General features: G+C 44.2%; 1 protein-coding gene across 1 annotated transcript in view; it reads left to right on the plus strand.

Annotated features, from left to right (window-relative positions):
- Window positions 1–435: 435 nt before the first annotated feature.
- The window catches only part of DIAPH1 (diaphanous related formin 1), a 100,938-nt gene continuing 74,723 nt past the window's right edge, over window positions 436–26,650 (plus strand). The window contains exon 1 of the mRNA XM_075068248.1: window positions 436–622. The gene's annotated coding sequence lies outside the window, so the exon portion shown is untranslated. The remainder of the gene's footprint in view (window positions 623–26,650) is intronic.

The following is a 26,650-nucleotide window of genomic DNA, read 5'->3' on the forward strand; positions in this document are numbered from 1 at the left end:
CATCTAGCACAGAGGAATACATATGCACCAGCACAGACACAATTTTCTACACTCTGGGTCCTCGGGGGCACCCTCTCCCACAGTCTGGCATGTGAGCAGCTGCCTCAGTTCCCTCATGGTAGGCCAGCCCAAGCAGTATGTTCAGCAGACACAACATCTGTCACAACCCTGCACAGCACCCCAGAGGAGCCCTGCTTCTTGTTTGCTCCCTAGGACAATGGGCGGGCAGGTTCCTCAGAGACGCTGTCTGGGAGCCCAGAGCTGCGCTGCACCTCCCGCTCTAGCCAGCCGTGATGCTGTGTCGGGTGTTACCTTGGCCAGAAGAAGGGAAGTGGCGTTTCTCTAGCTTGCAGCTGGCCCCCGGGAGGCGGAAGCGAAATTCCGCCTTATGAATATTCCGCGGATCATGTATATGCTAATGAGGATGCTGCATGCGGAATGAGGCGGCGGCGGCGGGCGCGGCTGTGGTTCGGGCGTTGGGCAGCGCGGGTTCGGGCTGAGGAGCCGGCGGCGCCATGGAGGGGCGGCGGGGATCGGGGCGCAGTGCCGGACAGAAGAAGGGGAAGGGGCCAGAGGAGGTGGCGGCGGCGGGGTCCGGGGACTCCGGCAAGTCAAGAAATTCGTGAGTATGGGGGGACACACCCGGCGCGCAGCCCCGCGGCCCGCCAGCTCCACGGCCCTCACCTGCGTCGGGCAGCGCCCGCGCCGAGCGTGCACCTGGCGCCACCTGCTCCCGGCGCGGGCTGGTCCTGCGGGCGGCGAGCCCACAGCCCGGATTGCCACAGCCGAGCTAAGGTCTCGTAGCCCGTCAGCAGCCGCCTCGTGCGAGCTCAGCCAGAGCAGGCAGCTTCTTCCTGTCCCCAGCCGGCGCATAGCCGCAGCCCTGCAGCCTGTGGATCGCGGGCCCGGCCCGGGGCGGGACGGGCCCGCCCTTACCAAGCTATCGTGTGCTCCCTACCGTGGGGGGCTGGCAAACCCAGGGCTGCCCTCCTTCCAGGGAGAGAGCCAGCCTTGGAACAGGCAGGTGCGGACTCTTGGGGGGGGTTAACCAGATGCCCCCTTTTCCTGGGATGGGTGGCTTATTCCGCCTTGCTCTCCTCCCTGGGCAGAAATTGCCTCTTGATTCATCATGTCCTACTGCCTTTAGTCTCCTTCCAATGAATTGCAGCCAGTGTTGAGAGTTTCTAGTGATCTCAGTCAGCTCTCTCACTTTCCAGTTCATTTCACTCCACTCTTGTAGTTTATCTAGTTCTGGTATTTTCCGCTGATTTAGGAGGGTACTTTATCCTGTAGAATTGGAGGCAGAGCTGCCTGTGGGACCTTCAGAGTTTCTTCCCATCCTGGCCAACTTGACACATTCTGGGTAACACATACAACTGTGAGCTGAAAGAAATTGATTTGAATTTGTTTTGATTTTGGAGGGGCGGAGTTGAGTCAAACCCTGTGTTTCTTCCAGGGATATTGTGCTTTACTATTTCCCTGCTGAAACTAAGTTTCCAATCATTGTAGGGGAAACTGACCATGGGCAGAAAGAAGGTGATCTGGATTTTGTGCAGTAAAGCATGCGATCTGTTTGACTTTTTGCTTTATTGTGAAATGTCATCTGCCCAGACTTGACCAGTAGCACTACAGCATCCTGTGTGACCATATGGAAAAGCTTCTCTTACAGTAGGCAAACTTTGATCCAGCAAAATTTGAATTGAAGTTCATTTGTATTAGGGAAGGGTTGACTGTGTGTAAAATCAAAATGTTTGTCTGAACCCCACCAAATTTGGGCTGGGGAGAAAATTCCAACTATTTTTTTTAGACCTTGTCTTTACTACAAAAAAAAGGTGTGTTCTTAACTTGAGTTAGTGAACTAGAGTTAAGAACACACTTTTTTTTGGTAGTGAAGACAACTTAGAGAGAGGCATTAGGTAACTGTTTTATTAGTAAGCAGCATGCTATATCAGGTTGCTTGGATCTTCCTGGGTCCCTTTCCTGTTCATGGCATGTAACTAACTCTATGAGGAGTCAGTTTAAATTAGGTTTTTATTACAGGCCCTTTGGAGCCCTGTGTGCTGCAGACTAAGGTCTCTGACTGTTGATTGTTTTTGTCCAGTTATGAGGTGCTGCTAAGCCCTTTAGTAGTACATACCTTTCTCTGCTGTAGGCAGGTTCTAATGGCAGATCCCAAGAGAGATGTGGATTAGCAGAAGGCGCTCTTGGGAAAAGAGATCAGTGGGCTGCTGTTAACCCCATGACTCCTGAAATCTTGTTCACTTGCAAGAAGCAGAGTATCCCCAAAGGGTGAGAGTTGGAGAGGGGAGGACAGGGTGATGTTTGATGTGCAGTGCCTATAGATTTCATACTGTGCTTAAGGCATTGCCTTTGCTGAGAAGTGATATCTAATGTTTTGGAGGTTGGAAAATGCTAGCTTGTTGGATGGGGGCTTCTTCCTTCCCTAGCATGCTGCATTTCTTATGTTCTGAATGAAGCTGTTTTCCATTCAAAGCACCATGGTGGCAGTGTCCAGTACTGACCACAGAGGAGTTGCCATTATTGCTGAAACATTCTGTGCTATCATCTGCAGGTAAATTTAGATATGAGTAGGGCTTCATGGTGCACTTGCCAAACTTCAGTAGACAGTGGAATTGTGGTGAATGCACTCCTACTTGGCAGTCCACATTTTGCTCTCTAACCACATAAGTGAGAGAAGGAAACACTGATCACTGAAGTGCTTTTTGCTGTTTCCCGTACATGTGCAAAAGGGGGAAGCAAAGTGCCAATACGCCTTCAGGCTGACTGTGGAAAGGAGTGTAGGGCAGTGGTTTTCAAACTGCGGGTCGCTACCCAGTACTGAGTTGCAGAACATAAGGCACTGGGTCGTGGCAGCTCTAGTCAGCACCACCGACTGGGCCATTAAGTCCTGTGGGCGATGCCGCCTGGCTAAGGCAGGCTAGTCCCTACCTGTTCTAACACCGCGCTGTGCCCTGGAAGCCATCAGCAGCAGGTCCGGCTCCTAGGCGGGGGGCATGGGGCTGCGTGCACTGCCCCTGCCCTGAACACCAGCTCCACACTCACATTTGCCAGGAACTGGCCAATGGGAGCTTGGGGGATGGGGTGCCTGCAGGCGAGAGCTGTGCGTAGCTGCTTGTGGGCCTCGACCTAGGAGCTCGACCTGCTGCTGGCTGCGTTCAGGGCACAGCGTGGTCTGCGGTGCCAGGACAGGCTGGAAGCCTGCCTTAGCACCTCCGCTGACCAGGAGCCACCTGAGATAATCCCATGCTCCAATCCCCAGCCCTGAGCCTCCCCCAAACCCAGAGCCCCTTTCTGCACCCCAACCCCCAGCCCTGCTCCTCCCGAACCTGGAGCCCTCTCCTGCACCCCAAACCCCTCATTCCCAACCCCACCCTGCAGCCCTCACCCCTGCATCCCAACCCTCTGCTCCAGCCCTGAGCCCCTCCCACACCCCAAACTCCTCTGGGTCGCCAGGAAAAAAGTTGTTTTAAAACCACTGGTGTAGAGCAACACCCTGACCTCATCTCTGGAGTACTTCTGGGTCCTTTTGCTTAGTGGCAAGCAAACAGCAGTGCTTTACTTTTACCCTGTTGTGTGGCCCTCAGTTTTGTCAGTGGGTTTAATTCTTTGGGGTTAGGTGTCAAGTGAGTTTGTGGTATGGGTATAAACTAGGATTGTGCTGTAAGAGAAGAGATGTCAGTATGACATTTTTAGGGTGCATTTGTTGAGGTTTCTTGTCAGGAGCTGTGTGTTTTTAGTCCCTCACTAAAGCTGAGACGCACAGAATTTTGCTTTCAGCTGAAGGTCCCTTGATAACGGCCTGGATGTTTGCTCAGGAATTAAAAAGGCAAACAGGATATTTGAGAATAAGGGTCACTCCATAAAATCAGTGTCTGGTAAATTTACAATCAATAAAAGAAAACACAACTTCTCATAGTAGGTAGTCTGCCTCTAGCGTTCACAAAGGCAGGAGTTTGCCAAATTAAATATCATGACGGAGTTTTAGAAAGGACTGGATGAATTTATGGCAAGTAACATTTGTAGTTTTGGAAGCTATTAGGATCATCATAATTTCCATTTATATAACTCATCTTCATCCCCAAAGAACTCGAAAAGCACGTTACGTAAAGCAGCATTTCTCAAATGCAGTCACTGTGGCCACACGCAGCCACGAGGGATTTTTCTTGTGGCCACAACCTCCTGGGCTGTGATGGTGGGGGTGGGGGGAGTTGGGCAAAGTAGTGGGTCCTTCCCTGTTGCTCCTGGATGCACCGCCTTGGTGTTGGTTGCTGGGGCTGCCATCAGGTTGGGCCCTGTCCCACACTGGAGACACCTGGGGCACAATGCTGGAGAAGCAGGCAGCCAGTGAGTTCCCTTCCCTCCCAGGGGCGGTTGGTCTAAGATTTTGGGCTTCAGCCCGTAGGTGACGGGGCAGGAGGCTCTGACTGTGGGGCTTCGGGCTCCAGCTGCGGGGCTCCGGGCTCTGGCTGCTTGCTGCCTCCCCCCAGCCAGCGCTTATTTTGGCAGGGCTGAGTAAGTCTGCTGTGAAAAGTGATACTTGTATGTTTGTTAATATCACTTTTCACAACAGACTTGTTAGCTAGCAATAAATAAATTACAATGATTTGAACATGTATATTTATTTGTTTTTCCTAAAGCTAATTAAGTTTTTTTAGAAAAAAGTGTGAGAGTGGCCACCTGTAATTTTGTCCTGAAAAGCCCTGACTTAATTGACCACAGAAATGCAACCTGTGTCTGGTGTGAAATATGATAGCTGTTCCACCCAACACTTCAACTTTTCATAAGTTTAGAGCAGGAAATGAGGAATAATAGTGCATCCATTTTGATCTTTATGGGAATTTAGGGAGGCAGAATGTAATTGTCCACGTTGGAATTTACACAGAATTATTTGTGAAAAGTTTCTTGGGACCTTTAATGATAATGAGTAGTAACAGTGTCTGTTTTAAGTCTTTGCGATAAAGGTGGTATGTAGTTGAGTGATTCTCCCCCCTGCAATAGGTACTGTCTGCTGCTAGATGCAATGGACTGGTGTTAGATGGATTAGAGGCTTGTTCTGGCATAGCAGATTCTGTGTCTGTAAGAGGATGTAGCAAAGCTGGAGGTGATTCAGAGAAGAGTAATCAGAATGAATAAGGGGCTAGAGGGGTTGATCTGAGGAAGAATTAAGAGCCTGTAGTTCAGCTTGGCTAAGTGACCACAGGGTGGGGGAATGGTCTACAAGATTATGAAAGGTATGAGAAGGAAGTGTGAACTATGGTTTTGTTTCCATTTTGTAAGCTGTGTTCCTTGTATTCTCTGCATACCAAACCAAACTCCCTCCCCTTGCTAACACAATTTGAGAATATTTAAACCAGAAAATCTTTTAAAATCCAATTAATTTTTTAATATATGTATATTGAATTGTGTAAAATCTCCTTTTTACTAATTAAAACAAAAACCTAGCTCCCTCCCTTTTTAAGAAAAGGCAAAAGAAGACTGAATATCGGGAAGCATTTGTGAATGATAAGGTATTTTCATCTGTGAAATAATCTCTTAGGGGAATATGGTGAAACCCCATTGCTGGGGGGCAATTGCTGGGACTGTTGTGCAGGAGAAAACAGAGTAGGGAACAGTTCTGAACTGGCCTTTGAAGAAAGATTGGTGTGGGTTGGAAGCAGAACTGGACTTAAATGCTCTAATAGCTTTTCTCAATCTCTATTTTTTTTGCTTTTTATGATTATGGGATCTCCAGACTCTACCTTGAGATGTAGGATAATTGCGTATCAGGAGAACTGGATTACTTCTTTCAATCTCTGTGTTGCAGCCAACAAGATTCCCTATATCTGTGAGTTGATGCTGCTACGGCTTAGCGGGAAGTGAGCAGATAGAAATACTAGCTAGTCTATAAAGCAGAATGGTAGGCCCTATGTTAGTTTTATCCTAAATTATTATAGTCCCAAAGCAGTTTTATTAGCCATAAAAGTAAGATTTTTAGAGTATTTGGAATCAGCAAAACTCAATTTCTGTGCCATAGTAATGCTCAGTTCTATGGCATGTAATCATTTTTGTTGAAACTTCCAAGTAAACAAGCAAGCAAACTAAAAGAAACACATTTTTGTTGAATTTTTCACATGAAATAGAATGGAACAGCCACTGCAATATTCCTTGTGTTCATTTTGGTATTAAATCTCCAATTTGGAATATGTTTGAATGTAATGATGCCTTTAGATTTACAGTGTGTTGCATAATTTTTCAATGACAGTCTTTAACAGCATTGAAGTCAGGGATGAGTTGGAGGTACAGGAAAATGGGACTGTTGACACATAAAAGACAGGAGATTATTTGCTTTTGATACTCAAGAGGTAGCTGAAAAGTTTTGCTGCTTGGAAGAGGATGCGTCTCCTGTTTCCCTCCCTCTTCTTGGCAGGGGTAGTGGTAACTTAACATTTTTGTAAAGGGCTTAAACTCCCACTTTCCAGCTCCACCAATTCTAGTCAGCAACCAGCTGCTGCCTCTCAACTCACTCTCTCCTGCTGAATATAACCATGAACTAGCACATTATCTGGACACTTCTGCTATTGTGACTAGCAGTAACATAGTTAAATTGTCTACTTACATTAACTCTACTTTTGAGTTACGACCCGATTGACATGTTTTCTGACTGCTCTTTCAGAATCAGCTTCTGTAGTTCCTCAACCTCCTTTCTTCTCACTTAGTGTTCAATGGGGCTCTGTGTTTGGGCCCTTCCTGGTCTTTCTCTACAACTTGTCCTGGAGTAACCACATATACGTGGAATTAGCTTTGTATTCTGATAACTCACAGATCTCTTTATTCAAAACTTACCGGTCTCCCACTGCTTAGTTTTGCATGTGTATCTGATTGTCTCTCTAAAATACTATCTTGGCTGTCTGGATGCCAGCTCAGCATAAATATGGCCCAAACCGACTGTCCATATTTTTCTTTGCAAACCTTCTTTGCTTCTGCCTTTCTACATTGCTCTGAATGCCACCATCATACTTCCTGCTCCTTGGCCTCCCCCCTGACTTCCCCCTCTCCTGCTTCCCACCCATCGAGGCTATTACCAAGTTTTCCTCCACAACATCCAAATTCTGACCTTTTTTTCCTCTCTGTGACTGAAATGCTTGTCCATTCCCTGGTCATCTCCAAAGTTCTTTACTGCAGCCTTCTCCTTGTTGGCCTCATGGGTTCCTCTGTTGCTCCATTCTATTCAAAGTTGTGCTGCTATAATTCTTTTGTCCATTGATCAAAAGAAATGCAAGGGATTAGACATAAGAGGTGCAGTTTACATTAAGAAACTGAATCATCGGTGAAAGTTGACGGTTCCTGAAAAAGGCTTGACTGCTAGTATAGAGAAGATTATAAATTCTCCTCATGAAGTCCCTTTGCTGGTTTCGTCCCTTGCCTATCCTATTACTTTTCCTCACTTTCAAGGTCTTCTCGTTTTTGCCTTGACCTACATCTCAGTTCTTGTTTCTTGTTGTAACCCGCTTTACTTGACCAATGATACCAATTTCACTATTGCCTTTATTTCTTTCTCCAATTTCTTTCATCATTCCTTGTTCCATAATGGGGTCCTAATTGGTGTCTGCTGTAGACCACCAAATTGCACTAGGAAACAGGATGACCACTTCTTTATGCACCTATCTACAATGTGTAGGAAAAAAAGCTGCATGATCATTCGGGGCTTCATTTTGAGTGACATGCTGGAGGTCTCATGCTACCAGTACTAAAACATCATTAGAATTTCTAAACATAATTGATGACAATTTCCTAATTCAAAAAGTGTTGCAGCCAGCATAGGGGAATTCTATATTAGACCTTCTCCTAACAGATAAAGAGGAACTGATCACAGAATTAAAAATTAATGGTATCTTAGGTACAAGTGATCATGACTAGATCACATTTATAATATGCAAGCAGAATAAAGTCCAGACCAGATAGATATATATTTGGTGCTTCAATACAACCAGTTTCACAAAGCTAAAACAATTATGAGCTAAATTAGAAACTTTCAGTGCATAGGACTGATGGTGGTTAGTGAATGAGAAACTATTCGGCATTTTATTTTCTCCTCATTGAACAATGTATGGCCCTAGGTCTTATTTACTGTACACTGTTCAAACCCTGTTCTGAATACAAAATTATTAATTCCTCACTGGATTTTCTATGGCATTTATCACTGTGGTATTTGAGTGATTCACAAACATTAATTAATTTTTGCAGCACATCTGTGTAGTAAGGAGGTGATGATATTCCCATTTTACGGATGGGGACATAAGTCACAGAGAGATTAAGGTCAAAAGTGTCCACTAATTTTGGTATGCGGTCTGAGACACCTAGAACCTCTTAGTTCCCATTGACCTCAGTTGTGTAAGTGCTCAGCTCTTTTGTAAGTCAGACCCAGAGTCTCTCATTGGGTACTCAGAAAATGAGGAACACGTAATTAATGATCACCTGTGAAAAGTTTGGTGTGACTTGCCCAGCATCACATAGGAACTCTATGTATGCAGTGCTGTAGTCGTGTTAGTCCCACCAACAGACGTTCTCTCTCACCATCAGAAGTTGGTCCAATAAAATATATTACTTACCTTGTCTCTCTAATAGGAATTTTATGGAAGAGGCAGAATCCATTTCTCAAGAGCAATTTCATCCTGTGCATTGAATAAAGCAGGGTAGAAAAATAGCTTGTAATTAAAGACTGTATTGTAATGCATACACACCAGGTGGCCGAATTAAGGTTGCACAGACAACCTTAATGTTCATTAGACATAGTTTTTGTGTGTAATTTCCTAAGTTTTTTAAAAAAAGCAAACTGAAAAAACGAATTCTATCATGTGGCATCATATAGACACCCACATGGGTCATCAGCAGGTTTGGAACCTTTAGATCCACTACACATGCCTCTGCCACTGGATCTAATGGAGTAACTGATGGCATTAGTATGTCGTTCTTCTCTGTATGGACCAGAAAGGCATGAGAGGGCATCCTTTCCTAGTAGGTTTCAGAGATAAAAGCTGACAGCAGAAGAGTGGTGAGACTCAGGAATCTTGAGTTGCATTCCAGGCTTTGGAGGGGAATGAGCTCAAATGGGCACAGACTCTTCTACCCATTCCCCCAAGCTTGACCACTTTTGCCATGTTGCCTCAAATCTGCCCTTGTCCCAGTCCTGATTCATCCCCACCTTTGGCTCTTCCTCTGAATCCCATTCTCCTTCCCTACCCAATTAGTGTTTGCTGCTCTGGTTTCACATACCAGTCTCTTTGCCCTGCCAGTCCCAGTTTCCCACTTCTGGCTCCTTGTGTGATGTGTCTCTCCGCACTTTCCTGGCCTCTAATCATTCTCCTTCTCGCCTTCAGCTTCCATTCCTAGTCTCCTTGACCAGCTAGTCCCAGCCTCCCCTCCTCATAGTTCAAGGAGTCACACATAGGGTTGTTAGAACTTCTCAAAGAAGAGGTTGCAAAATTTTTTTTAACATTGCAAAACAATGTATTTTTCTCTAGACTCGTTTTCAGAAACGGCAGAACCATTTTGGCTGAAATGTTCAAAAAATTCAGCCTGAGGCAGACACTTGGCATGGAAATCTTCAGGCCAAACTGTGAAAGTTTGGCAAAGTTATAAGCAGCTGAAAACAGGATCTTGTAATAAAGGTGTTATGCAACCTTAAAAATAGGCAGTACTGCCAGCCTTGCTCATCAAAATATTTATGTTTTAAATTTGCAATGGCACCTTTCCAACTCTGGACTACAACTCCCAAAAAATCTGTGCTTCAGGGAGCTGTGTGAGAACAGTGGGATGCATACTTCAGGTGGATGCACAGAATGCAATGACATCATAAGGACTGGAGAAAGGTATGGCCCAGTAAAGTAGTTTACACGGTGAAGGAAGGCTGGCTAGTGTGGCTATGCAGAAATAGAAATGATTCAGTTATAGAACCACTTCAGCTTGAAACAGGTCACTAGAGTACAGAATGTAGATCAGACAGACTGGCTATGCAGTGGATGTACTGTGAGTCAGTCACGAGAGGATTATTTGCAGAGACAGGCTATAATGCCAATACTAGCCACCTACTATGGTGGTATACTGATGGGAATTGGTGTGGCCAGCCCTGCTTGGAGTAAGTCTTTTTCAAATGTTAATATGATTGTCTGCTTTGTGGAAAATCTTGTGTTGCTGCTTGGTGTGTTGAAGCATATAGCAGAAGTTGCAAATGGTAGGTACCGCACCAAAATACACTAGTGCAGAGGGAGCCTATAGATTGTTTCTCCATGGGCAGGGATTATTGGCTTCTCTATATAATAAATCCACCTTAGGCAGGGTCTTAAACTTTTATTTTTAAAGTATCTAGTATTCACTGCTGGCTATTTTAGCAGAAACATCCAGCTAATGTGGCTATCCCATACTCCCAAACAGTCTCCCAAAGCCACATCTGTACCTACCCAGTGCCAAAACTTGACAATTATGCATTGTTGTAAAATCTGCAGCACATTGAAAACTGAAAATGTGGGGACAGTGTACAATAAATATAATTAATTGAATGTCAAAATAAATAACATGAACTCTACTGAATTAATTGTGTATTATTAATTTTCATACTTAGTTCAATTATAACCTCAAATTCTCAATGTAAATGAAGTCGTTCTGGAATTTTCACTCTATTGCGCCAGAGTGCAGAATCTAGGGACCCTGCTGTAATGTTTGTCTAGTTCATCCTGGAGTAAACAAGTCTTGATTATAGAGCTGTGGTTTGCTTACACCTCACTAAATACTTTCATCCTTAAGGCATCTGATATCTTGGAATTTGTAGAGGGGAGAGAGTCTGTTTTGCAAGTGCTGATCTTCCAAGTAGCACTAAAGTCTTAGGTCTTATCTTCGCTGGGAGGGGGGCTGTGCAGGGGGAGGTGTGCTCTCAACTAGAGCTAAAATCCTAGTCAAGAAAAGGCAGTTAGCAGGTCGCGTTAACAGCTAGGCTTTCCCATCGTCTTTAACTTGACCTGCTAATTTAGGTGAAAACTACAAACTGTCTTGTCTTCTCTAGTTTTTAGCTAACTTGAGTTAAGAATATAGTTTTGTCCTAGTTAGGACACAGCCTTAGGTATGGGGACAGATTCTCAGGAGGAAGAATTTGTTGGTCTACTTTCTCAGCTGAATATGAAAGGTCACCTTGGCCTTGTTCATGGACAAGGACCAAGGTATAGCCTTCCTGGATTGCAAATTGAGCATTCAATAGAAAAGTGAGATTGTGACGGATCCGGCCACAGGAACCCCCTTGAGACTGTCACTTGATGTGCTGAGACTACCTCTGAGCTCGTTTTCCCTGCCATCTTGGGACTTCAGAACCCTGTCTTGTTGAGCCAGATATGCTAATCTGCTGCACCACAGACCCAGGGTCTGAACCACACCCCCAAAGCTGCAGACTCAACTGAAAACATCTTAGTAAGTACTCTTGTCTCCAGCACCCAGACACCCAGCTCCCAACAGGATCCAAACCCCAAATAAATCCATTTTACTCTGTATAAAGCTTATACAGGATAAACTCATAAATTGTTCACCCTCTATAACACCGATAGAGAGAGATGCACAGCTGTTTGCTCCCCCAGGTATTAATCACTTACTCTGGGGTCATTAATAAACCAAAGTGATTTTATTAAGTATAAAAAGTAGGATTTAAATGGTTTCAAGTAATAACAGACAGAACAAAGTAAGTTACCAAGTAAAATAAAACAAAACACGCAAGTCTAAGCCTAATACGTTAAGAAACTGATTACAGATGAAATCTCACCCTCAGAGATGTTCCAATAAGCTTCTTTCACAGACTGAACTCCTTCCTAGTCTGGGCCCAATCCTTCCGCTGGTATAATCCTTGTTAGTTCCAGCTCAGGTGGTAACTAGGGCATTTCTTCATGGCTGGCCTCCTTTGTTCTGTTCCACCCCCTTTTATAGCTTTTGCACAAGGCGGGAATCCTTTCTTTCTTTCTTTGGCTTCTAAATGGAAAAGCACCGGTTAAAGATGGATTTCAGTTCAGGTGACATGATCACGCATCCTGTAAGCCCCCCTCCATTCCTCCAGAACTGGCCCTGCACATATGCACTGGTAAACAGGTAAACCGAGAGCCATCTACAGTCAATTGTACTAGACAGTGATAGCCATCAAGATTCTAAACCATCATTAACGGCCCACATTTTGCATAATTACAATAAGAATCTAGTTTTAGATACAAGAATAACGCATAAATACAAATAGGAGGAACACACTCAGTAGATCATAAGTTTTGCAATGATACCTTACAAGAGACCTCCTGCATAAAGCATATTCGAGTTACATCATATCCACACTTATAAACATATTTTTTATAAAGCATTAGGGAATGCAGTGTCACAGAGGTCACCTGGCAGGAACTTCACCTGTTCTGATTCTAGGGAGTGGCACAGCAGTGGTGACAGAAGGGAGGCTGCTTCCTTTAGCTGTTGTTCCTCTCCTGTTGACTTTTCAGAGGGTGGTGCCTTATGGAGCTAGATAGTAGAGTGGATGCAGGTTGCGGTAATACAGTGATTCTTGTCAAGTCCAGGGTTTAAAGCTGAGAATCATGTATTCTCTCTTCAAACTGAGGTTATTCAATTGGGCAGTAGTTAATTACTGAAGAGTAAATTTCCCAACACTCATCACAGAAGCTGCTTTACGTTGTCTGTCTCACTTGGAAGTTTTTGAATAAGATGCCCTGGGCTACCTGTGGCTTTCTTGGTAAATTTACCCAAGAGTTCTGTTACCTTTGGTTGAACTCTTCCACCTCTTTACCCCAAAGCAGAATTTGGGCAGGAGAACAGCTGCCCCCCCATTGATTTCTACCTTTCCTAGATCACCTACAGAAAGCAGAATGAACATGAAACACTTCAGCCAGGAGAATAGCACTGTTAGGCCTTGTTTACACTAAGAAAAAAGGTATATTATTAATATGTTAGTATGTGTTAAAATACATCTTTTCTTAATGTAGACATAGTTTTAATGTCTGTTCTGGGTGAAGCACTTCTGTCTTCCCTACTACGCAGTAAGCTGTCAGGGGGTTTCCAGATTATACCAGAGTTCCACTGAAGCAACAGTGACATCCTTACAAGAAAGATCCTTTTTTGTGTTTCCATTCTTCTGTCATTCCTCTGTATATCTGTCTGTCTCTTTTTCATTCAGTATCTTCATTTCATGAAACTGAATTTGCTTTGAGCTTTTATTGTCTCTTTTTTATTCATTCTGATTTTAATTGGAGACCTTCTGCTCGATATGCCTAGAACCACACCCACAGCCAGCACAGGTTGTGTTTCTGTGATGGCATGGCTCTCAAGTTAGTTGTAAAGCTTTTAGCTGTTACCTATGGATTCATGTGATGAAGACTAAAACATTGCCTTGAGCACAGCAGCGTCTATTCAGAATCTTATTAATAAAAATACCACTGCCCATCTGTAAACGCCAGTTGGGCCCCTAAATCCTAGGGATAGTTTGACCCACTGCTAATGTAGATGAAAGGTTTAGAGTACGTCAACATAGTAAAGAAGCAGCTGCGGCTGATACCACTCAAGAAAGAGATCTTGGGGTCATTGTGGATAGTTCCCTGAAAACATCCACTCAATGTGTAGTGGCAGTCAAAAAAACTAACAGAATGTTGGGAATCATTAGGAAAGGGATAGATAATAAGACAGAGTATCATATTGCCTCTGTATAAATCCATGGTACGCCGACATCTTGAATAGTGCATGCAGATCTGGTCACCCCATCTCAAAAATATATATTGAACTTGGAAAAGGTACAGAAAAGGGCAACAAAATGATTAGGGATATGGAACAGCTTCCTTATGAGGACAGATTAATAAGACTGGGACTTTTCATCTCAGAAAAGAGACGACATGATGGATGTGGAGAAAGTAAATAGGGAATTGTTATTTACTCCTTCACGTAACCCAAGAACTACCGGTCACCAAATGAAATTAATAGCAGGTGTAAAACAAACAAAAGGAAGTATTTCTTCGTACAACAGACAGTCAACCCGTGGAACTCTTTGCCAGAGGATGTTGTGAAGGCCAAGACTATGACGGTTCAAAAAAGAACTGGTAAGTGCCTGGCTATTAGCCAGGATGGGCAGGGATGGTGTCCCTAGCCGCCGTTTGCCAGAAGCTGTGAATTGGTGACAGAGGATGGATCACTTGATGATTGTCTGTTCTGTTCGTTCTCTCTGGGTCACCAGGCATTGGCCACTGTTGGAAAACAGGATACTGGGCTAGATGGACTTTTGGTCTGACCCAGTATGGCCATTATGTTCTGTGCCAAACAGCTCAGGCTCGTGGAGCTCAGGCTGTGGGACTGTTTCATTGCTGTGTAGATTTCTGGGTTCAGGCTGAAGCCCGGGCTCTAGGACCCCCGCCCCCAACCCTGCAGGGCTCTAGATCCTGGGCTCCAGCCTGCGCCTGGGAGTCTACATATCAATGAAACACCCTTGAAGCCTGGGTCGGCTAGCACGGGCCAGCCGTGGGTGTCTAGTTGCTATGTAAACATATGCTTAAAGTCCTGTATTTATCCCCAGCCGGAATGCTGGTAGTGCAGTCTTCCTCATATTGCTTTCCTGATATTCTTCAACTGAAGGAATCGCTCATGGAGGGCTGGCAAGCATGTAAATCTCCCTGAGCCATTCAGCCTGGTGTATTTTCTGCAGACTACCAATCTGGTAGCCAAATAATACCAACTGTGGTGGTGGTGTAGTGTTGTAGATGTCTGGGGGTAGTTCCATCAGGAATAAGATTGAGACACATTTCACATAGGCCACTCCACATACATCAGGAAACATCTAGACCAGTGGTTCCCAAATTTGGTTCGTGGCTAGTTCAGGGTAAACCCCTGGAGGGCTACAAGACGCCTTGTTTACCTGAGCGTCCACAGGTATGGCCGTGCCCGCCACTTCCTGCAGCTCCCATTGTCCAGGAATGGCAAACCGCGGCCACTGGGAGCTGCGAGTGGCCGTACCTGTGCACGCTCAGATAAACAAAGCATCTTGCGGCCCTCCAGGGGCTTATGCTGAACAAGCTGCGAACCAAGTTTGTGAACCCCGATCTAGATTTTCATTCAAATCCTAACCAAAATCAGTAGTGACCTAGAGATCTAGAAGTGAAAAGCTTTTTTCTGTTATCAGTGGCAGTGAGCCATCCTGTTCCTCTGTAGCATTCTTGAAGATGCCTAGTTGGCTTCAGTGTCTGGAGAAAATGGATCAGTGTAATAACTTCTGGCCTTTCTAAGTGAGTTGCCGCCAGGCTGTGAGAATGTTCTTCCGTGCAGACTCCACTAACATGATAGAAGCTGCTGCTTTCTGTTTGCTAAGCTGCATGAGGTGGATGTTGGCGTTTAGCTTTGTTGGAGACTTGTTGCATCGCTACGGTTTCTTCCGTTGGTTGTAGGTCTGTGAGTGACGTTTGTTTCCTGTGCTTGAAACCACAAGAAGTGGTGCCTGTCTTAGTCAGATATGCTATATATGAAGTGAGCAGCAGCTGTATTACTCCTAGGCTGGGTGCCTTTATTAGTTAAAAGAATAGTCACATTGTGAAAAATTTACCAGATACCTCTGAGTCAGATGTAGATAGGAAAACCAAAGGTATAGGGGCGGGGTGGAGCTGTGTATGTTTGGGGACCACTGAGGTTTAGGGGAGAAGCCCAATACTTCCCATCCTCTCTGTTCCCAGTTGATGTAACTTGGGTTTTTCTTTATGGGGAAACTTATTGGCATATTTATTTCACTATAGTTATACCAGTTAAACTCCCTCTGGGGACACCTTTATTCCAGAATAAGGGTGTGTGTGGTATGTGGTTATACTGCTATATCTGTAGTGATATAATCGTAAATTTCCCCATGTAGGCAAGCCCTGTGTGTGTGTGTGTGATTTCTACCAAGGTGCTGCCCCTGGTACCAGCTGACAGGTCTCTGCTTTTTTTTATTTGTTAGCACCTGGCTAATATGTGGCTGATATATTTTTTTTGAAGCTCCTCCTCATTTTAGCTACCGGGCAGAACTTTCTGTCTCTCTTGCTCCAGAGCTTCTTGGCTGCTTTGAGGGAAGTGGAAGGGTGTTTCTCTACTGCTTTTCTCGAGCTTCCTGACTGCTGTATTATAGGGAGGGGAAGAAGCCTGCCCCAACGTGTATCACCCTCCTCAACCTCATTCTGTGGTGTTGTGACCGTTATTGATATAATCTGGGGACCATATAGAACATGTTGCAACCAAGGTCCTGTAGTGGCACCAAATCTTATGTAAAGGGGTCATATAAGGTGTCTAAGACCAGGTTATGGGTTGCTGGTTATGATTATGCTGTCTGTATGCATGTGTCATTTTTTAGTTGAAGTTATGAATATTGGCTCTATCCTGTCTGTATTTCAAACTTCTGCTATGCTCGTGGGGACATCCAGTGCACGTTGGTGTTAGCTCTACCTAGCCTGCTTGATGGCCCATTAGGGATCATCAGCTATACAATTGACCCATTGAGAGAAGGCAGGTACGCATTGTAAACTCAGCAAAGTATGCAGGAACTTGCCCATGTGACTCCAGACTCCATTTTGCTGTAATTTTCCACAGTAAGGACAAGGTGTTCTTACACCTGGAAAAACTATAAAAGGCTGATGCCTCATCTCGATCTTGTCTTTCAGTCTGCTTTCTTACCTCTGGAGGAACTTGGCTACAAACTGAAGTTCTAGAACTAAGGGCTATGACCCATCCCGACAGGGGATGTACTGTAGAGACTGATTTGAACCTGCAGTTTACTTCATCACTGCTACAAGCCTGAACTAAGAACTTTGCCATTACTGTATGTAATTGATACCATTAACCAATTCAGAGCTCTCAGCTATATCTTTTCCTTTTATGATTGGCAACAGTGTATTTGTGGGTTAAGATCTAATTTGTATATTGACCTGGGTCTGGGCTTGATTCTTTGGAGTCAAGAAACCTTTTTCATTCTTGGGTGTTGTTTTCATAACATTCATCCCCAGGACAAGTGGCACTGGTGGTGATACTGGGAAACTGGAATATCTAAGGAATTGCTTGTGTGACTTGTGGTTAGCCAGTGGGCTGAGCCAAAGTCCCTCTGGCTGGCTGGTTTGGTTTGCCTTAGAGGTGGAAAAACCCCAGACTTGGGCTGTAACCGCCCTGTTTTAAGCGATTTGTCCTGGAATTTGCACTCTCAGTGAGTCCCGCCAGAACCACATCATCACAGGCTGCTTTGAGGAAGTGGAAGGGTTTTCTACTGCTTTTCTCGAGCTTCCTGACTGCTGTATTATAGGGAGGGAAGAAGCCTACCAGCCAGGCTCCCAACCTCCATTCTGTGTGGTTCTCCTGTGAATAGTTTTAGTATCCATAGAATCATAGGACTGGAAAGGACCTTGAGAGGTCATCTAGTCTAGTCCCTGCACTTGTGCAGAACTGAATATTATTTAGACTATTCCTGACAGATGTTGGAGATTTTTAAGAGCAGGTTAGACAATGATGGAGATTCCACAACCTTCCTAGGCAATTTATTTGAGTGCCAACTACCCTGACAGGAAGTTTTCATAATGTCCAACGTAAACCTCCCTTGCTGCAATTTAAAACCATTGCTTCTTGTCCTATCCTCAGAGATTAAGAAAAAGATATTTTTCTCCTCCTCCTTGTAACAATCTTTTCAAACGTCTCTTTCCAGACAAATAAACCCAATTTTTTCAATCTTCCCTCATAGGTCATGTTTTCTAGACCTTTAATCATTTTTGTCACTCTTCTCTGGACTCTCTCCAATTTCTCCACATCTTTCCTGAAAGGTGATGCCCAGAGCTGGACACAATACTCCAGTTGAGGCCTAATTAGTGCAGAGTGGAGCGGAAGAGTTACTTCTCATGTCTTGCTTACAACACTCCTGCTAATACATCCCAGAATGATGTTTGCTTTTTTTGCAACAGCGTTACACTATTGACTCATATTTAGCTTGTGGTCCGCTAGGACCCCCAGATCCCTTTCCACAGTACTCCTTCCTAGACAGTCATTTCCCATTTTGCATGCGTGCAACTGATTTGTTCCTTCCTAAATAGAGTACTTTGCATTTGTTCTTATTGAATTTCATCCTATTTACTTCAAACTGTTTCTTCAGTTTGTCCAGATCATTTTGAATTATAATCAGATCCTCCAAAGTACTTGCAACCCTTTCCAGCTTGGTATCATCTGCAAACTTTGTAAGTATACTCTATGCCATTATCTAAATCTTTGATGAAGATACTGAACAGAACCAGTCCCAGAACTGATCCCTGCAGGACCCCACTTGTTATGGCCATCCAGCATGACTGTGAACCACTGATACTCTCTGGGAATGGTTTTCCAACCAGTTATGCAGCCACCTTATAGTAGCTCAATCTAGGCTGCATTTCCTTAGTTTGTTTATGAGAAGGTCATGTGAGATAGTATCAAAAACTTTGCTAAAGTCAAGATATACCACGTCTACTGCTTCCCCCCTCTCCACAAAGCTTGTTACTCTGTCAAAGAAAGCTATCAGGTTGATTTGACATGATTTGTTCTTGACAAATCCATGCTGACTGTTACTTATCACCTTATTATCTTTTAGATATTTGCAAATTGGTTGCTTAATTTGCTCCATTATCTTTCCGGGTACAGAAATTAAGCTGACTGGTCTGTAATTCTCCGTGTTGTCCTTATTTCCCTTTTTATAGATGGACACTATATTTGCCCTTTTCCAGTCTTCTGGAATCTCTCATGACTTCCATGACTTTTCAAAGATAATTGCTAATGGCTCAGATATCTCCTCAGTCAGCTCCTTGAGTGTTCTAGGATGCATTTCATCAGGTCCTGGTGACTTGAAGACATCTAATTTGTCTAAGTAATTTTAACTTGTTCTTTCTCTATTCTAGCCTTTTCTGATCCCATCTCATTTCCACTGGTATTTACTATGTTAGACGTCCAGTCGCCACCAACCTTCTTGGTGAAAACCGAAACAAAGAAGTCATTAAGCACCTCTGCCATTTCCACATTTTCTGTTATTTCCCCACCCCTCCCCTCATTGAGTAATGGGCCTACCCTGTACTTGGTCTTCCTCTTGCTTCTAATGTATTTGTAGAATGTTTTCTCATTAGCCTTTATGCCTGTAGCCATCTTTGCTTCTGCTCAAACTTTTCTAGAATAGCAGTATAAAATGGACAGGATTCACAACTGCCTAAGGGTTTTTGAATAATAGTGGTGAAGCTGACAAGAATCATGTTAATTTTTCACTTGCTCAAACTCTGAACAGCACAAGAGGCATTGGAGCTGTCTATCTTAAGGCTCAGGAAGACAGTACAGCATCCACATTCATACCACATTTCAATGGTTTTCTCAACCATCAGTATTAGAAACTTAATTTTAAAAAAGAAGCTTAAATTCTGCCTTAATTGATGTCTTAGATGTTTGCAATTGATGTCTTAGGGTATGTCTACACTACAAAATTAGGTAGATTTTATAGAAGTCGATTTTTAGAAATCGATCTTATACAGTTGATTGCGTATATCCACACTAAACGCATTAAGTTGGCGGAGTGTTACATGGCTAGTGTTGACTTACGGAGCAGTGCGCTGTGGGTAGCTATCCCACAGTTCCTGCAATCTCCGCCGCCCATTGGAATTCTGAGTTAAGCTCCCAGTGCGTGATGGGGCAAAAGCATTGTTGCTGGTGGTTTTGGGTACATGTCGTCAGTTGCCCCTCCCTCCTTGAACGCAACGGCAGACAATCATTTCGGGCCTTTTTTCCTGGGTTACCCATGCAGACGCCATACCACGGCAAGCATGGAGCCTGCTCAGCTCACCGTCACTGCTGCTGTTGTGGGCAAATCTACTGTGGGGGCTGCTGTGATTCAAGTAGCCAATGCAATCATTGATGTTCTGTTATCAAGGGTAGTGACTCTGGGAAATCTGCGGGCCTTTTTAAATTTTAGATGCATCATATTCCTGTCCTTTGTCACCGATGAAGAACTCTTGCAGCTGTACATTCCAGTCTGATCATCGCTGTAACACTTCAATAGCACTTCTGTGGTTAACAGCTCCAGGGCTCTTGCTCTTTTTGCCTTGGCCGAGGTACCTTGCCCTACCCGGACCTCCAAGCATTCGACACAGAAGCACCTGCAGCAGCTGGCATTGCTGCGCAGAAAAGCACCTTGCCTTTGCAGCAGACGGTGCAGTAGGACTGCTAACCGTCATCATCCACCGCCTCTGCTGCAATTATGCTCTCCTGCTCCCCAGTGACAAGCTCACGGGATCTGTACTGGTCCTCCTGGGTGCTGCTGGCAGCAGAAGGTGCAGTAGGACTGCTAACTGTCCTTGTCGTGCATGTAGCTTGGCCGGGAGTTCTGGGAAAGTCTTCCCTGCCCGGCTCCTAGCAACCTCCAGGGCATGGTGTACGGCTCTATCGCTTCCACTCCAACTCTGTTCTCCTGCTCCCCAGCGACTAGCTCGGGGGATCCGTTCATGAAGCCTGGACAGTAGTAATGAGCAGTTCAACTATAGGCTGAGCAAGTGCAGAATGGTGGTAGAATGTGCCTTTGAATGTTTAAAAGCTCAGTGGCGCTGTTGGTCAGACCTCAGCGCAACCAGCATTCCCATTTTTATTGCTGCTTGCTGTGTGCTCCATATCATTTAAGAGTGTAAGGGGGAGATGTTTATGGCGGGGTGGGAGGTTGAGGCAAATTGCCTGGTGTCTGATTTTGAGTAGCCAGACACCAGGGCGATTAGAATTGTACAGCAAGGTGTGCTGTGCATCAGAGAGGCTTTGAAAACCAGTTTTGTGGCTGGCCAGGCTTCGGTATGACAGTTGTGTGCATTTCTCCTTGATGCAAACCTGCCCTCTTTGTTGATTTTAATTTCCTGTAAGCCGACCACCCTCCCCTCTTCGAAATAAAGTAACTATTATTTTGAAACCAAACATTCTTTCTTTATTAATTAAAAAAAAAAACTGAGATAACGAACAAGGTAATCCGGGTGGAGTGGTGGAGGAGGGAAAGACAAAGCCACATTGCTTACTGTAGCCACGCTAAAAATCCAACTGTTTGAATGACAGCCTTTTGTTGCTTGGGCCATCCTCTGGAGTGGAGTGGCTGGGTGCTCGCAGCCTTCCCTCCCCCACCTCCTTCGCGTTCTTGGGCTTCTGGGTGAGGAGGCTATGGAACATGGGGAGTAGGCGGTTATACAGTGGATTCAGTGGGGGTCTGTGCTCTTGTTGGCTTTCCTGCAGCTCCAACAGATGCTTCATCATGTCCATTTGCTCCCCCATTAGCCTCAGCATCATGTCCTGCCTCTGCTCTTTGCACTCACTTAATTCTTTCCTGGCCTCTGCCACTGAATGCCTCCATGCATTAAGCTGTGCCCTATCAGTGCAAGAGGACTGCATGAGCTCAGAAAAAATGTCATCGTGAGTGTGGTGTTTGTTTTTTTGCCTTCTAATCTGCAATAACTTCAGGGACGGAGATGATAGGGGGAGCATAGAAACATTCAATGTTCTATGATTCTGGGGGGACTGCATGGTCACCTGTGCTGCTGAGTTCGCCATGCTGACCAAACAGGAAATGAAAATAAAAAGTTCCGGGGTTTTCCTGTGTACTTGGCTAGTGCATTGGAGCTCAAAGTGCTGTCCAGAGCGGTCATAATGGAGCACTCTGGGATAGCTCTTGGAGGCCAATACCATCGATTTGCGTCCGCCCTACCCCAAATTCGACCCAGCAAAGTCTATTTTAGCGCTACTCTCCTCACCATGGAGGAGTACAGAAGTTGATTTTAAGAGCCCTTTAGGCCGACAGAATGGGGTTGGTTGTGTGGACGCATTCATTTTTCAATCAACCTAACGCGGCTAAATTCAACCTAATCCCGTAGTGTAAACCAGGCCTTAGATGTTTGCAGTCACCAAGGAAAAAATCCTGTTCTTTACTTACTGGTGAGCTAGTAGATTTTAGAAGCTTACAGAGTAGTTTTAAGCTATCATTTATTCTTTCTGCTTCCAAATACTGTTTCTTCCTGCTTCCCTTCATCCCCTTTGTAACCTATGTTTTCATTCAACCCCCGTCCCACCCTGCACTGTAAAGTAACTGCACCTCAGTTTGTGTGCACTGCTCCTTCACTGGAACTTCTCTCAAACATATAGTGGCTGTTTTGTGAATGGCATATGCAGGTTCCCTTGGCATAGAGCTCAGTGAGATTTAATGCTTCTCTTTTTGTGTGCCAAGTTTGAGTAGGGAAGGGGTTAAGTGGAAGAAAAAATCCTGGGGCCAGACATGCCTTAATAAAGACGGCAGAAGAGAAAAGTAGGGAAGAATTCCTCTTCTGAGCTACCCATAGGAAAAGGCCTCTCAGGTCAGTATTTTTGCAGTTTGTTTTCTAATGTAGCTGTTCATCAGAACTTTAGCATTAAGCAAATCAGCACCATAATTTTCTGACTAGTCAAGGTTTGGCGAGGTAGACAGGCTGTATTTAGGCCTGTTGACAACGGCAGTAATAGACTGGCTGCCTGTAGGTGATTGAACTGGAAGAGTTAGCAGAGTGTGGAAGAGCTTGGAGACTGATGAGGAGCTCCTCTGAAATAGTCCTGTTCCACAGCAAGCTTTCAGTGTGCTTGCATTGTTACTCGCTGACTTATTTCCACTCCCCAGTGTGCTTCCTTCTCCTCCCACACCTTAGCATATAGTCATGGGAGTTGGGTGCACCTCCTTTCTGCTCTGAGGTTGATGCTTGTGTACAGAAACAGTGGCAGGTCCCAAGCTGCAGGAGTTTCCTGTGTCACAGATCCAGGTTGTGTCACCACCTGATTTCCATTTGTCAGGAAGGGCAGAACCAGCTGCTCACAGGCTCAGTATGGGAGGGGAGCTTTATCATGTTGCTATAGAAACAAACAAATAGCATTCCTTGGTCACTGGGATAGTGTTTTGTTTTTGTTTTGTTTTTCCAGAAAACCAGACCAACACCTCTTTCTGAAAGGTCCTTCAGGGATGAGAGGAGGAATTAGAGCAACCCCTTAGCTCAGGCAGTGGAGAGAGCGTGCCTCCCTCCTTCCCCTCCCCCGCCCCCCGTTAGTGGAATGGGAGGTAATTCTAGTATCTTGGACTTGTGACTGTGTACCTGTGCTGACTCGAGACTTCCTTTGTTAGAACATAAGAACTGCTATGCTGGGTCAGACTAATGGTCCATCTAGCCTACTGTCCTGCTTTCCAACAGTGGTCAATGGCAGGTGCTTCAGAGGAAATAAACAGAACAGACAGTTATCGAGTGATCCATCCCCTGTCATCCATTCCCAGCTTCTGCAAACAGAGCCTAGGGACATCCAGAGCATGGGGTTGCATCTCTGACTATCTTGGCTTCTAGCCATTTGGACCTATCCTCCGTGAATTTACCTAATTCTTTTTTTAACCCCCTTATAGTTTTGGCTTTCACAATGTCCCCCTGGCAACGAGTGTCACAGGTTAACTGTGCGTTGTATGACAAAGTACTTCCTTTTGTTTGTTTTAAATGTGCTGCCTATTAATTTTATAGATCTCTATTTTGCCTGTCTTAGTTGTCTCTCTTCCAAAATGAAAAGTCCCAGTCTTTTAATCTCTCCTCATACAGAAGCTGTTCCATGCCCTTAATCATGTTTGTTGCCCTTCTCTATACCTTGTCCAATTCTAATGTATTTTTTTTTGAGGTGAGGTGACCAGAACTGCATGCAATATTCAAAATGTAGGTGTACAATGAATGTATATAATGGCATTATGATGTTTTCTCTTTTATTATCTGTCCCTTTCCTAATGGTTCCTAACAGGGGTGTTTGGTTTTCTGGAGGAGGAAAAAAAAAACCAAACCAAAAAAAAAACCACTGTCCCAGTGACCAAGGAATGCTGTTTACTTGTTTCTATAGCAACCTGGTAAAGTTTCCCTCCATATTGTGCTTGTGAGCAGCTGGTACTGCCCTTCCTGACACTTGTTGGAACATACAGTTATCATCAGTGTCTAACACAGTAGATCTTTGGTATCTAGGTTACCATAAGACAAATAATAATCAAATGAGTCTTTGGAATCCTCCTGCCTCTTGTTGCAGAAAGTGTCAATTCTTCATCAGGTGCTTGTCCATAGATATATTCCACTCTTGGTGGTACAGATGTGTCCCATGTGCAGAAGATCAGAATCTTTTGGCCAGCAGTGTCCTTTGGGGCTGTGCTTGTACCGTTTATATCCTCATTCCCTCAGCCAAGGTCATAAAGGGAGAGCAGGGCCAACCCTATCTCAGTTCCTTCTTACCATCCATGGCTATGAACAGAACTGTGACCCGTATCTCTCCTTTTGTGCAATTGCAAATGTAACTATATACAATCAATTTTTTTTTATCTAGTTAATTAGGATAGTTGGGTTTTATAGGCTTCTGTTCCAGATAGGTTCTAGTTTTTGGCTAGCTGGTAGCAGGCTTCAGCCCTTATGACTGAGCAAAAATCTCCATAGAGATAAATTGCAGGAGTTTCCTGTGTCATAGCTCCAGGGTGTGTCACCACTTGATTTCCACTTGACAGCAGGATTTTTGATTTCTACCTAAACCGGATGAAATACTTACCAGTGTTCTTCCCTAAGCCCCACTCCCACCCAAGGGAGATAAGATTCCACTCTTGGGGTAGATGTAGAAGCCTCTCATTTTTCAATGGAGAGAGCTAGGTCGTTCAGAGTCTCATCTACATTTTTTGTTGCCTTTGCAGAGAGAATGTGGAGACCAGGCCATATAATATCAAAGCCTATCTAAATGGTTCTCATACTGTATTAAGGTATGCTATCAGCTAGCAAGTTTGGATCCTTCAGTTCATTTCGAGCCCAGGCAGCTTCTTTCCAAGGTGTTCCTATCTCAGAAATTTGTAGAATAGCTATTTGGGATCAGTTCATACGTTTACTGAACGCTAATCCTTGGTAGATGTCTTTTTTGGCAGAGCTGCTTTACAGTTTTTATTCAGATAAACTATGAGTACCCACCTCTGATAGATCAGGTTACTGCTTGTGAGTCTCCAAGAGGGAAATATATGTGGACAAGCACATTAAGAATAAAGAACAGTTACTTAACCATGGTTCTTTTAAATGTTTTTTTTTTTTTTTTTCAATTTATGTTCTGTGACCTGCCCTCTTTCGCATTACTACGGAGTCCTATAAAACCTGAATTCTGTATTGGTGAAGAAACTCAGGCTTGGTTGGCCCTCCGCCAGCCTTTATGCCTTGAAGTTGGAAGCAAAAGGTCATTTGATGCACAGCTCCAGCCCCAATGAACACTGCTTGCTGAAAGATTCTGACCATGAGCGTATGGGGCATATGTCCACCATCAAGAGTGAAATTTATCTGGAAGCACAGCCCAAAGAACCATATTTAGTGTAAGGAAAATAACCATTCTTTTCAGGGCTGGCCCTATGTTTCTGGATAAATGGGGCTCTCATTAACAGGATTTAAAATACCTGAAGTTTTGCCCATCTAGTGGAGGGATGTGGGGTGTTGGACATAGGGCTGCACCAAAATTCCCCTTCAGATTTTGTATTTAATCAAAATGCTGAGATCTGTCTGTGATGTTGCACTCTGTGATTTTTATGAAAATATGCTAACAAGTGTGAATATAATGTAACTGAGATGTGCTTCATACAAAAGTTCTCTTGTAAGGTATCATTACAAAACTTATAATCTACTGAGTGTGTTACATTCATACAAATAGGATGATCATTCTTGTATCTGAAACTAGAAATATGAAATATAACTCTGAGGTCCTTTTGTAATTATGCAAAGTGTGGGCCATTAATGGTGGTTTGGAATCTTGCTGGCTCCCATTAACCAAGACAATTGTCTGCAGATGGCTCTGTTTTACTTGCAAGTCTTCCTGTATCCCTGTGTGCTGGCAAGTGGGTAATGAAGTCTTATGGTGACATGTGGAATCCATCTTTAACCTGGTTATTTTCCATTTAGAAGGAGGAGTGGGAACCCAGAGTGAGACAAAGGACTCCCACCTTATGCAAAGATATATAAGTAGGTGGAACTGGACAAAGGGGTGGGAATCATAAGAAATCCCCTAGCTACCATCTGAGCTCGAACAAGGGCTGTACCAGGGTAAAGGATTGTGCCCAGACTAGAAAGGCATCCAGTCTGTGATAGAAGCTTATTGAAACATCTCTTAGGGTGAGATTTTATCTGTATTCAGCTTTTTTACTGTATTAGTCATAGACTTGCGTGTTTTATTTTATTTTGTTTGGCAATTCACTTTGTTCTGTCTATTATCACCTAGAACCACTTAAATCCTACTTTTTGTATTTAATAAAATCACTTTTTATTTATTAATTAACTCAGAGTATGTATTAATACCGAGGGGCGGGGGCAGCAAACAGCTGTGCATATCTCTCTATCAGTGCTATAGAGGGCGGACAATTTATGAGTTTACCCTTTGCCCTGCATAAGCTTTATACAGGGTAAAATGGATTTATTTGGGGTTTGGACCCCAGTGGGAACTGGGCTGGGTGCCAGAGACAGGAATACTACTTAAGCCGTTTTCAGTTAAGCCTGCAGCTTTTGTGGGACGTGGTTCAGACTTGGGTCTGGGTTTTGTAGGCAGACGCAGGTCTGGCTCAAACCAG

Source organism: Chelonoidis abingdonii, chromosome 7 (genome assembly GCF_003597395.2).
Source record: "Chelonoidis abingdonii isolate Lonesome George chromosome 7, CheloAbing_2.0, whole genome shotgun sequence".
Classification (NCBI taxonomy): domain Eukaryota; kingdom Metazoa; phylum Chordata; order Testudines; family Testudinidae; genus Chelonoidis; species Chelonoidis abingdonii.